The sequence below is a fragment of the Schistocerca nitens genome, chromosome 4 (genome assembly GCF_023898315.1).
Source record: "Schistocerca nitens isolate TAMUIC-IGC-003100 chromosome 4, iqSchNite1.1, whole genome shotgun sequence".
NCBI lineage: Eukaryota > Metazoa > Arthropoda > Insecta > Orthoptera > Acrididae > Schistocerca > Schistocerca nitens.
Genome location: NC_064617.1, coordinates 872,174,736 through 872,189,108, shown reverse-complemented (window position 1 = coordinate 872,189,108; position 14,373 = coordinate 872,174,736).

The following is a 14,373-nucleotide window of genomic DNA, read 5'->3' as shown; positions in this document are numbered from 1 at the left end:
ATCACGATCAATCCAATTATGGATTGCATTCCCCATAATGTCTCAGGCTCTCTCTTTTGATGACTTCGCGATCTACTGCAGTGCCCAGAGAACATGCCTCCTGGAGCGCTGCCTTCAGCGTTGTCTAGACAGCCTATACTCATGGAGCGTGGCAAATGGCTTCCGGTTCTCTGAAGAGAAGACGGTTTGTATCAACTTTTGGCGATATAAAGCGTTCCTTCCACCATCCTTACATCTCGGTCCTGTTGTTCTCCCATTCGTGGAAACAACAAAGTTTCTAGGGCTCACATTGGACAGGAAACTTTGTTGGTATCCGCACGTCTCTTATTTGGCGGCCCGTTGTACACATTCACTTAATGTCCTCAGAGTTCTTAGTGGTTCATCTTGGGGAGTGGATCGCACTGTCCTGCTTCGCTTGTATCGGTCCATAGTCCGATCGAAGCTGGATTATGGGAGCTTCGTCTACTCGTCTGCTCGGCCATCCCTCTTACGCCGTCTCAACTCCATCCACCATCGGGGGTTACGTCTTGCGACCGGAGCCTTCTACACTAGTCCCGTCGAGAGTCTTTATGCTGAAGCTGCCGAATTACCATTGACCTACCGGCGCGACGTACTGCTGTGTCGGTATGCCTGCCGGCTGTTGTCAATGCCCGACCACCCCTCTTATCAGTCGTTCTTCGCCGATTCTCTCGACCGTCAGTACGGGTTGTATGTGTCTGCCCTGCTGCCCCCTGGAGTCCGCTTCCGTCGCCTGCTTCGACAATTGGATTTTGCCCTCCCTACCACCTTCAGAGAGGGTGAGAGCCCGACACCACCTTGGCTCCAGGCTCCGGTTCATATTTATCTCGACCTCAGCTCACTCCCAAAGGAGGGTACTCCGGCTGCAGTGTATTGCTCACGGTTTGTCGAACTTCGTGCTCGACTTGCCGGTCACACCTTTATTTACACCGATGGCTCCAAAACTGACGATGGTGTTAGCTTTTCCTTTGTCGTCGGGGCCGCCACCTTTAAATACCGGCTCCTCGACCAATGTTCCAGCTTTACGGCCGAGCTTTTTGCTCTCCATCAGGCCGTTCAGTATGCCCGCCGCCACCGCCATTCATCGTATGTACTCTGCTCTGATTCCCTCAGTGCTCTTCAGAGCCTTGGAGCTCCCTATCCGGTCCATCCCTTGGTGCAACGGATCCAGCAGTCCCTCCATTCTTTCGCTGATAATGGTTCTCCTGTCAGCTTTCTGTGGGTTCCCGGACATGTAGGAGTGCCTGGGAATGAGGCTGCTGATGCTGCAGCCAAGGCTGCAGTCCTTCTGCCTCGGCCAGCCTCCCATTGTGTCCCGTCATCTGACGTTCATGGGGTTGTTTGTAAGAGGCTTGTGTAGTTGTGGTGGGATACTTGGTCATCCCTCCAAGGAAACAAGCTCCGGGCAGTAAAACCGCTCCCAACTGCTTGGACAACCTCCTCCCGACCATCTCGGCGAGAAGAGGTCCTTCTGACCAGGTTGCGGATTGGGCATTGCCGGTTTAGCCACCGCTACCTGCTCTCCGGTGACCCAGCCCCGCAGTGCCCTTGTGGTCATGCATTAACAGTGCACCATGTTTTATTGTCGTGTACCCGTTTTAGTCAATCTCGTGTTGTGCTGTCTCTGCCATCTACTTTACAGGATATTTTAGCTGATGACGCTCGAGCAGCTGCTCGTGTTCTTCGTTTTATAATTTTGACTGGCTTGTCCAAAGACATCTAACACTTTTACTTATTTTATCTGCATCTTTGTAAGGACTTTCTGGTGTCCCCCCCGCCCCCTCCCCTTGAGTTTTACTAGATTCTATGTGCTCTAACAATTGTGACTGGGCGCTAATGACCTCAGTAGTTGAGCGCCCTTAAACCCCACAAAAAAAAAAAAAAAAAAACCAAAATCCCACCCCATGGACCTTCTCGTTGGTGAGAAGGTTTGAGTGCCTCAGCGATAAGGATAGCCCCCCTGCAGGTCCAGGGGCAAGAATAGGCCAGAGGTATTCCTGCCTGTCGTAAGAGGCAACTAAAAGGAGTCTCACACGTTTTCGCCTTTACGTGATGGTCGCCTGTAGGGTTTGACCTCCATTTTTCAAAATTTTCCCGAAGAGTGAGCCAATTGGCAAAGGGTGTTCTTACATGGTGCATCTTGTCCATTGTGTATTGAGATCTTTAGCCCACTTTCTTGTCATCACATTGCAGTCCCGTCCAATCTCCATCTCTTGGGCAAGGACACCTTCATGGGTGCATTTTCCACCATGCACTTTGCAGTGTCAATTTCTGTGCTGACGATGAATGGACTTCTTTGTAGCTCATATCCAGCACGGTAGCCAGTCCATTGCGGTGGGGCCGCCACATACCCTGTTGGTTGTAGCCACCTGACAACACAGGGATTTCTCTGCTGATGCCTGCACTGTTTACTCCTCACGTATGCCAAGGAGTAGATGCCTGTCACCCTGGGGCATCAGGACTACCAGCAATGGCCATCCTGCCAGGTGGCCTTTGCTGTGGCTGGGTGGTGCCCGTGGAGAGGGCCCCTGGTCAGAGTGGGTGGTATCAGGGCGGATGACAGGCCCTGAAGCGTAGTACGTAGTGGTCCACCACCAGCAGTCTCCAAGCGGGCAAAGTTTAACTTTAATGTTAAGAAATATGACCCTAAGTCGTTCCCCTCCCTGGCCACACCATGCGAGGAACTCCAGGTTAAGGATGGCAGTGGATCTTACTCCATGACAATGAAGCCTCAGTTTTTTTGTGGAGCATTTGGAGGACACGTTTGGGGAGGTGGAGGGCTTGTCCAAACTGTGCTCTGGGTCAGCTTTGATAAAAACAGCATCCTCTGCCCAGTCAGGTGCATTACTCGCTTGTCAGTTACCAGCACTCTTCATAAGAGCTTAAATACAGTCCAGGTTGTTATATTCCACAGCTACCTTCTTTTGCAGTCTGACGATGAGCTGTGCGCCAATTTAGAGCGGCGAGGTGTTCATTTTGCCCGGCGCATACATTGGGGTCCGAGTGATAACCAGGTTGACACCGGTGCCTTCATCTTGGTCTTCGAGGGTGTCACATTGCCCGAGAAGGTCAAGGTGACAGTCTACCCCTGTGACATCAAGCCATATCCCTCCCTCATTGTGGTGGTTTAAGTGCTGGAAGTTCGGCCATATGTCTTCTCGCTGTACTTCCAGCCCCACCTGTCGACATTGTGGACGTCTATCGCATCTCAATATTCCATGTGCCCCGCCTCCCCTCTGTGTCAACCATGAATAGCATCATTCACCTTGCTTGCGAGACAGCAGGATTTTACAGAAAGAGAGGAAAAATCATGGAATATAAGACCCTGGACGGACTGACCTACACTGAGGCTAAGAGGAAATTTGAGCACCTACAGCCTGTAGCTATGACCACCTCATATGCCGCCACTACCAGAACAGTTCTTGCCCCCATCAGTTCCTCAAATTCCTGTCACCTGTCAGTACTGGGAGACTGCACCTGACCCCTTGATGGTGGTGGGCACGTCACTCCCTGTTGCTCCCGCACCACCTACTTCGGGAGCAGCAACACCCCCGCCCCCCCCCCCTCCCTCCCTTTTCCCCCCAACCATCGGGGATTTCAGTCCCCTCTTCTGAGCCAGAGAAGCGTAAGGCCTCTTGAACTCCTCTCGCTGGGAAGGGGTCCCTTGCGTCACTCCCTTCCTAGGTTTCTTCTAGTGGGACAGGTGACACTTGCCAGCAGCTGAAGAGCCCAAAAACACCTGGTAGTATGGCTTCACGCTCATCCTCAGTCCCGGAGACTGATTCAGTGAAGTCCTCTCAGCCAGGGAAACCCAAAGAACAGCGCAAAAATCGAAAAAGAAAACTCCTAAGAATAAGGAACTTGCTGTGGCACCCACACCACTGCTGCCTACAAGCTCTGAGTCTGAGGAGGAGATTCTGATATCCGCTGAGGACCTGGATCTTGCTGAACCCTCAGATACAATGCATATAGACTGCTCAGGCAAAAAGTCAGTGGCAGCAGGTGACCCTGAGGCGTAAACTGCCTCATTGCATGTTCCATGCCTTCCCAGTCTCACGATGATGTCATCCTCCAGTGGAATTGCGGTGGTTTTTTCACCGCCTGGCTGAGCTACGGCAACTGTTGAGCCTTACACCTGTTTTCTGCAGTGCCCCCCCCCCCCCCCCCCCAGGAAACCTGGTTCCCAGCAATGGAGACCCCTGCCCTCAGTGCTTATAGGGGATATTACCGGAACCATAGTGACTATAATTGAGTGTCAGGTGGAGTTTGCATTTATGTCTTAAACTCAGTCTGTGGTGAACCTGTGCCCCTTCAAACCCCTCTTGAAGCCGTGGCTGTCAGAATACAGATGTCACAGGAAATAACTGTCTGCAATGTATATCTTCCTCTGGATGGTGCAGTACCCCTGAATGTATTAGCTGCACTGATTGATCAACTACCTAAACCTTTCCTACTTTTTGGAGATTTTAATGCCCATAACTCCCTGGGGGGTGACACCGTGCTTACTGGCCGAAGCAAAGATGTTGAAACTTCACTATCTCAGTTCAACCTGTGCCTCTCAAATACTGGGGCCGCAACACATTTCATTGCGGCTTGAGGAAGTTACTCGGCCATTGATTTATCAATTTATGGCCCAGGACTTCTCCCATCTATCCACTGGAAAGTACATGGTGACCTGTGTGGTAGTGACCACTTCCCCATCTTCCTGTCGCTGCCCCAGCGTCAGGCCCACAGACGCCTACCCAGATGGGATTTAAACAAGGCGGGCTCAGAAACTTTCACCTGATGTCACCGTTGACTCTGCCCCACATGGTAACATTGATGTGATGGTTCAGCAGGTGACTACAACAATTGTTTCTGTGGCAGAATACGCGATCCCTCGCTCTTTAAGGTGCCCCCAGGGGAAAGACAGTCCCTTGGTGATCAGGTGGTCGCCAGATGATGCTGAGGCAATTAGTGTGTCGACGAGCTCTACAGCGACATAAGTGACACCCTTCCCTAGAGCATCTGATAGCCTTTAAGCGGCTCCGTGCCCATGTACGCCAGCCTATAAAATGACAGAAACAGGAGTGTTGACCATTGGGTGCCATACGTTACCTTTCCAGGTCAGGACGAAGATCAGACGTCTTTCTGGGTACGAGACCTTAAAAGGTGTCCCTGGCATTACTGTCAGTGGCATGCTATGTACCAATGCAAACGTGATTGCCGAGCACTTCGCTGAGCAATATGCTCGAACCTCTGCTAACCCCCCCTCCCCACCCCTCCCCCCCCAGCCTTTCGCACCCACAAATGGCGGATGGAAAGGAAAGTCCTCTCGTTCTCTACATGCCACAGTGCACCCTGTAATGCCCCATTTATGGAGTGGGAACTCCTCAGCGCGCTTGCACATTGCCCCGACACAGCTCCTGGGCCTGATCAGATCCACAGCCGGATGATTAAATGTTTCTCGTCTGACTACAAGTGCCATCTCCTCGTCATCTTCAACTGGATCTAGCGATCTAGTACGATGGTGTCTTTCCATCGCAATGGCAGGAGAGCATCATTGTTCCAGTGTTCAAACCCAGCAAAAACCCACTTGATGTGGATAGCTATCGGCCCGTCAGCCTCACCAACTTTGCTGGAATGCATGGTGTGTCAGCAGTTGGGATCGGTCCTGGAGTCATGTGGCCTACTGCCTCCATGTCAGGGCGGCTTCTGCCAGGGGCGTTCTACCACTGATAATGTTGTGTCCCTCAAGTCTGCCACCCGAACAGCCTTTTCCAGATGCCAACACCTTGTTGCTGTCTTTTTTGATCCACACACAGTGTATGTCACCACCTGGCGACACCATATTCATGCCACATTATACAGGTGGGGTCTCAGAGGCCCGCTCAAGATTTTTATCCAGAATTTCCTGTCGCTGAGTACTTTGCGTGTTCAAGTTGGTGTCTCCCATAGTTCTCCCCTTATCCAGGGGAAATTGGGTCCTGCATGGCTCCGTATTGAGTGTATCACTATTTTTAGTGGCCCTTAACGGTCTAGCATCAGCTGTAGGGCCGTCCAACTCACCCCCTCTGTATGCAGATGACTTCTGCATTTCATACTGCTCCACTAGCTCTGGTGTTGCTGAGAGGCACCTACAGGGAGCCATCCACAAAGTGCAGTCATGGGCTGTTGCCCACAGCTTCCAGTTTTCAGCTACTAAGTCGTGTCTCCTGCACTTCTGTTGGCATCTTACCATTCATCCAGAACCAGAACTTTACCTTCATGACATCCACTCATTGTAGTGGAGACATATCGGTTCTTAGGACTGGTTTTCGATGCCTAATTGACTTGGCTACCTCACCTGTGTCAGCTTAAGCGGAAGTGCAGGCAGCACCTCAATGCTCTCCGCTGCCTGAGCAACACCAACTGGGGTGCAGATCGCTTTACGCTGCTGCAGCTCTACAGAGCCCTTGTTCAATCCCACCTTGACTATGGGAGTCTGATTTATGGTTCAGCAGCGCCCTCAGCATTGCGTGTACTTGACCCAGTGCACCACTGTGGTGTTCGCCCAGCTACGGGAGCTTTTAGAAAGAGTCTGGTGACCAGTGTCCTGGTGGAGGACAGAGTCCCTCCACTGCAGATCCGATATGCACAACTGCTCACCAGTTACGTTGCACACATTTGTAGTTCTCCTGAGCATCTCAATCACCATTTCCTTTTTCCACCTGCGGCAGTTCATCTTCCGCATCGGCGGCCCAGGTCAGGGTTAACGATAGCGTGCAATCCCTTCTGTCTGAACTGGAGTCCTTCCCTATACCGTCTCCCATCCAGGTCCGTCCGCATGCACCTCCATGGTGTACACCTAGGCTGCAGATTCGTCTGGACCTTTCACAGGACCCTAAAGACTCAGTTACTCTTGCCATTCTCCGCTGTCACTTTCTCTCAATTCTTGATGTGTTCCGGGGCTCTGAAGTGGTTTAAACCAATGGCTCAATGGCTGATGGTCATGTTGGCTTCGCTTACATCCACAGAGGCCATTTTGAACAGCATTCCTTGCCTGATGGCTGCAGTGTATTCATTGCAGAGCTGGTGGCCATCTCTCATGCACTTCAGTACATCTGTTCGTGCCCCAGGGAATCGTTTCTTCTGTGTACTGACTCCTTGATCAGCCTACAAGCTATTGACCAGTGCTACCCTGACTATCCTGTGGTAACATCCATCTAGGATTCCATCTATGCCCTGGACCGCTCCTGTCATTCAGTGATGGTTGTGTGGACCCCAGGACACGTCGGCATCCCAGGCAACAAGCTTCCCCACAGGCTGGCCAAACAGGCCACGCGGAAACTGCTTCTGGAGATGGGAATCTCTGAATCTGACCTGCATTCTGACTTATGCTGTAGGGTTTTTCAGCTTTGGAAGACAGAATGGCATAACAGTACACAGAACAAAGTGCCTGTCATTAAGGAGACTATGAATGTGTAAAAGTCTTCCATTCAGGCCTCTCGCAGGAAATCAGTTTGCCAGCTCCGCATTGGCCACGCTTGGGTGACACACGGGTATATCCTGCGCCGTGAAGACGCTCCTGAGTGTCAGTGTGGTGCACAGTTGACAGTGGCTCATATTATGGTCCACTGTCCCACTTTGACTGCCCAGCGACGAAGTCTTGGGTTACCGGACTCATTGCCGCTAATTTTATCTGACGACGCCTCATCTGCTGATTTAGTTTTACGTTTTATTCATGAGGGTGGGTTTTATCATTTGATCTAAGTTTTAGCGCATGTCCTTTGTCCCGTTGTCCACGCTAGTGCTTCTGGGGTCGAGGTTTTAATGTGTTGCAGAGTGGGTGGCTTCTCCTTTTTTATTTTCATGGTCAGCCAGCTGTGGTAATCTGCTTTGTTGTTTTAATCTCTTCATCCCATTTCTTGCGTTTCTGTGGTTTTCTTGTCCCTTTTTGTCCATTTACATGTTTTTTACCCTTCACCGTTCTTGTGATTTTTCCTTTCATTCCGTTTTGAGTTGTCGGTCTCGTTTGTTTTATTCTCACACTTGCGGTATTGTTTTATTTGGAACAAGGGACTGAAGACCTCGTAGTTTGGTCCCTTTCCCCCCTCTTCTAATCCAACCAACCGATACGGATAGCTGTACCATAGGTGCAACCACAATGGAGGGGTGTCTGTTGAGAGGCCAGACAAACGTGGTTCCTGAAAAGAAGTAGTTGCAGGGACAATAGTTTGGATGATTGACTGATCTGCCTTGTAGCATCAATCAAAACGGACTTGATGTGCTGGTACTGCAAATGGCTGAAAGAAAGGGGAAACTACAGCCATAATTTTTCACGAGGGCATGCAGCTACACTGTATGGTTAAACGATGACGGTATCCTCTTGGGTAAAATATTCCAGAGGTAAAATAGTCAGATCTCCAGGTGTGAACTACTCAGGAGGAAGTTATCAGGAGAAACAAAACTGGCATTCTATGAATTGGAGCGTGGAATGTCAGATCCCTTAATCGGCAGGTAGGTTAGAAAATTTAAAAAGGGAAATTGATAGATCAAAATTTGATATAGTGGGAATTAGTTACGTTCGGTGGCACAAGGAACAAGATTTCTGGTCAGGTGAATACAGGATTATAAATGCAAAATCAAATATTAGCATTTCGGGATTAGGTTTAATAATGATTAAAAAATAGGAATGCGGGTAAGCTACTACGAATAGCATAGTGAATGCATTATTGTAGCCAAGGTAGACAAAGCCCATGCCTACCACAGTAATACAAGTTTCTGTGCCAACTCATTCTGTTGATGATGAAGAGATTGAAGAAATGTATGATGGGATAAAAGAAATTACTCAGGTAGTTAAGGGAGACAACAATTTAAGAGTGGGGGTAAGGGATGAAAGAGGAAGCCGCGTGGTAGAATTTTGCACAGAGCACAACTTAATCATAGCTAAAGGAGATTTTATATGGGGAAGAGGCCTGGAGACACTGGAAGGTTTCAGATAGATTACATAATGGTAAGACAGAAGTACAGGAACCAGGTTTTAAATTAAAAGACATTTCCATGGGCAGATGTGAACTCGGGCCACAATTTATTGGTTATGAACTTTAGATTAAAACTGAAAGAAATTAGGAATTTAAGAAGATGGGACTTGCATAAACTGAAAAAAGCAGAGGTTGTAGAGGGTTTCAGAGGGAGCATTGGGCAACGATTGACAAGAACAGGTAAAAGAAATACAGTAGAAGAAGAATGGGTAGCTTCAAGAGATGAAATATAGGTATGATACGAGGAAATATAAAAATGAAGCAGGCGAACAGGAATACAAACGTCTCAAAAATGAGATCAGCAGGAAGAGCAAAATGGCTAAGCAGGGGTGGCTAGCGGACAAATGTAAGGATGTAGAAGTGTATATCACTAGGGGTAAGGTAGGTACAGCCTACAGGGAAATTTGGAGAAAAGAGAACCACCCGTATGACTATCAAGAACCCAGATGGAAAACTAGTCCTAATCAAAGAAGGGAAAGCAGAAAGATGGAAGGAGTATATAGGGGGTCGGTACAAGGGTGACATACTTAAGGGCACCATTATGGAAATGGAAGGGACATAGATGAAGATGATATGATACTGTGCAAAGAATTTGACAGAGCATTGAAAGACCTAAACCTAAACCAAAACAAGGCCCTGGGAGTAGACATCATTCCATTAGAACTACTGACAGCCTTGGCTGAGCCAGCCATAACAGAACTCTTCCATTTGGTGAGCAAGCTGTATGAGACAGGCGAAATACCCTAAGACTTCAAGAAGAATATAATAATTCCAATCCCAAAGAAAGCAGGTATTAACAGGTGTGAAAATTACTGAACTATCAGTTTAATAATTCACAGTTGCAAAATACTAACACGAATTCTTTACAGATGAGCGGAAAAACCTTGTGGAAGATCAGTTTGGATTCCATAGAAATGTTGGAACACGCGAGGCAATACTGACCCTAAGACTTATCTTAGAGGAAAGATTAGGGAAGGGCAAACCTACGTTTCTAGCATTTGTAGACTTGGAGAAGGCTTTTGAAAATGTTGACTGGAATACTCTGTTTCAAATTCTGAAAGTGGCAGGGGTAAAATACAGGGAGCAAAAGGCTACTTACAATTTGTACAGAAACCAGATGGCACTTTAAGAGTTGAGGGGTATGGAACTGAAGCAGTGGTTGAGAAGGGAATGAGGCAGGGATGTAGCCTATCCCCAATGGTGTTCAATCTGTATATCGAGCAAGCAGTAAAGGAAACAAAAGGAAATATATGGATTAGGAATTAAAATCCAAAGAGAGGAAATAAAAACCTTGAGGTTTGTTGATGACATTGTAATTCTGTCAGAGACAACAAAGGACTTGGAAGAGCAGTTGAGCAGAATGGACAGTGTGTTGAAAGGAGGATATAAGATATTCATCAACAAAAGCAAAACAAGGATAATGAAATGTAGTCAAATTAAAACAGGTGATAGTGAGAGAATTAGATTGGGAAATGAAACACTTAGAGTAGTAGTGAGTTTTGCTATCTGGAAAGTAAACTAGGTAACTGATGATGGTTGAAATAGAGAGGATATAAAATGCAGACAGGCAGTGGCAAGGAAAGCGTTTCTGAAGAAGAGAAATTTGTTAACATAGAGTACAGATTTAAGTGTCGGGAATTCCTTTCTGAAAGTTGTTGTATGGAGTGAAACGTGGACAATAAATAGTTCAGACAAAAGAGAATAGAAGCTTTCAAAGTGTGGTGCTACAGAAGAATGCTGAAGATTAGATGGGTAGATCACGCAAGTAATAAGGAGATACTGAATAGAATTGGCGAGAAGAGAAATTTGTGACACAACTTGACTAGAAGAAGGGATCAGATGGTAGGACACATTACAAGGCATCAAGGCAACACCAATTTAGTAGTGGAGGGTAAAAATAGTAGGACACCAAGAGATGAATACATTAAGCAGATTCAGAAGGGCGTAGGTTGCAGTAGTTACTTGGAGATGAAAAGTTTGCACATGATAGAGTAGCATGGGCAGCTGCATCAAATTGGTCTCTGGACTGAAGACAATGATAATGACACCATCACCATCAGTCGATGGTAGGGTTAGAGTATGGCACAAACTCCACAAAGCCACGGACACAAGTTGTCAAAAAGGTACTGTTTGAGCTGGTGGTGGCTCCATAAAGGAGTGGGCTGTTTTTACATGGAATGGAATGGGTGCTCTAGTCCAATTGAACTGATTATTGAATGGAAACGGATACATTCAGCTACTTGGAGATCATTTGCAATGATTTATGGACTTAATGTTCCCAAACAACGATGGAATTTTTTGTGGATGACAGTGAGCCATGTCACTGAGAGACACTTGTCTGCAATTGTTTTGAAGAACATTCTGGACAGTTCAAGTGAATGAGTTGGCCACCCACCAAATGTTTATGGGACATAATCGAGAGATAGTTCGCACACAAAATCTTGCACTGGCAACACTTCCTCAATTATCGATGGCTGTAGAGGTAGCATGGCTCAGTATTTCTGCAGGGTACTTCCAGCGACTTTTGGGATCATGCCTTGTCAAGTTGCTGTGCTGTGCTATGCCGGGCAAAAGGAGGTCCAACATGATATGAGGGGGGTATCTCATGACTTTTGTCACCTCAGTGTGTATTTGATAGGAATTATTGTATTAGACTTTTCTACTGCTTAGTAACCAGTTGTACACTAAAATGTGGTGCTTTTTTACAAGCTACCAGTTTTTAATGGAAAACTTGTGTGTGGAATAGCAGTTATATAGAAAAAGTGATTTTATGCTAGATTGAAAAACTTTCTTTCTTCCTGTCAGTTGTTATGGTTTTGCACAAGTAATCAGTTTTTTTGCATCTGCATTTTGGACTCTTTTGTGATTCTCTGACAGCTTTAGAACTGAATAATAATGGTCTCTTAGTTGTGGACACAAATATTCTCAATTTGTGAGGAATTATTTAAGATGAATTTCAGTAATGAATCTACATAATTTGAAGGAATAATTAAAATACTGAACTCCTTGATGAACATATGCATGATTTGGGGTGAACATTGTCAAATGATAGACAGGCATGGCTAATGCACGTACTTGAAGAGTGGCTGTTGCGAGGCAGTGTGTGGTGGGAGGGAGCCACCGTGGCACTAACTGGGAAGTAACAAATTACTTTGTGGCCATGGCATGAGTAAAAACCAGTACCAATAGAGCTGCATAGTAGGCAACAGCACCACATGAAATAAATAAAAATAAAAACTCTGAGTAAGCATATTTAAAGACCCATTCCGTAGAGTGCACACGAAGTAACTTTGCCCATACCTGTGCGGTAAGGGAGAGGGCAATGGTGAAGACTGGGGGCTCCGTTGGAATACACACAATTATGAAACCGGTTGTGCCTTTAATAAAGGATTTACAACAGCAGCAGCAATTTCTGTTAAACATTGACTTGAATATAGCAAATCAAACTGGTGAAAAAGGTGTAATTTTTCCGAAGTAGTACTGTAGTAGTATTACCTTAAGACCTCCTGTGGTCTAATCTCTAGGGGTTAGTATCACAAGTGATGTCCAATGGCACCCTAAGAATTCCATTTTGTAATTGTTAGCTGTACTGTTCAATGATGAGAGCTGCCAAATTATGCTCACCACACTGACATTCAACATATAAATGCTGATCACAAGCTCACAGAGGAAACAATCCTTGGAACTAGACATTCTGGAAAATTAAAAATAGTTATTCATTAGAAAGAAAAAAGTAGAATGGAAACTAGAACAGGTAGAGAAAGGTTGCACAGAAAAACATTAGAGCACCTCAAACCATGGCTTAATGCATTTCATTCATCAGATCATCTTGCTTTTACCTTCTTTTGTTCCAGATGGAGCTTCTCTATAGCACCAAAATCTCAAATTTCTGTATTCCCATTTCCGTGTGTGTGCCTTGGCATGGTTGCTCATGGATGAGCAGGAGGTAAGTTATTACTTAATTTTGTACTGTCAAATAAATACACTGTACACTGTTCTATAAGAATGTTTTTATATTCAGGCAAGTAGAAAGTAAACTTACTATTATGTCAAGATGAAGTTCTTAATGGCAGTCGAAATTTTATAGTTCCTTCTAACATCATAGATTTTAAGTAAAAAAAACACACACACACACACACACACACACACACACACACACACACACACACACACACACACACACACACACACACCCCCCTACACCTTTCTACTACCTGTGGCACCTTTACTGGAACTTATGATTTCTGCCCTGTGCTGTTTACCATGTGCTAATTTGTTCTATTTTTGCTTCAGCTGAATGTGTCAGAAATGATTCTAGTCTGATGAACAAGAGCAGCCTAGAGTAATTCATTCTGCATACACTCTTCTGTGATGTCTGTATAGAGTTAGGTTAGCGCTGCACTTCTTTTCTAGTAGATACAGTAGCTGTCACCCCAGCACTCTTTAAAGAACATGAGATTTACACAGTTGTGAAAGCAAAGTTCAGTTTTTCTTATATAATAGAAACAAAAAGCGAAGTGCAATGAAGGGCAAATCGGGCCATATCAGGGAATTGGATAAGTTGACATGCCAGATCTGTTCTTGTGGAGCTCAAAGGTTGTAGCTGTTCCAAGGCATATGTAATGCAGATAATTTATTTTTCTTTAATAATCTGCCAAGAGATTAGTTAGTCTGTTTGTAATCAAGACAGGTTATTATATTCCAGGGTAGTCAACCTCTTTTTCCTACTTCTCACTTTTGTATCTTCATTAGTAATAAAATTGTCTATCCACCCACCAGTTCCACAGTAAATGTGATTTATAAGTTAGAGAAGTAACTTTATATTTAAAAATTTATGAAGCAGAGTTACAACAAATTAACGTATACAGGGTGTTACAAAAAGGTACAGCCAAACTTTCAGGAAACATTCCTCACACACAAAGAAAGAAAATATGTTATGCGGACATGTGTCCGGAAACGCTTACTTTCCATTTTAGAGCTCATATTATTACTTCTCTTCAAATCACATTAATCATGGAATGGAAACACACAGCAACAGAACGTACCAGCGTGACTTCAAACACTTTGTTACAGGAAATGTTCAAAACGTCCTCTGTTAGCGAGGGTACACGCATCCACCCTCTGTCGCATGGAATCCCTGATGCGCTGATGCAGCCCTGGAGAATGGCGTATTGTATCACAGCCGTCCACAATACGAGCACGAAGAGTCTCTACATTTGGTACCGGGGTTGCGTAGACAAGAGCTTTCAAATGCCCCCATAAATGAAAATCAAGAGGGTTGAGGTCAGGAGAGCGTGGAGGCCATGGAATTGGTCTGCCTCTACCAATCCATCGGTCACCGAATCTTTTGTTG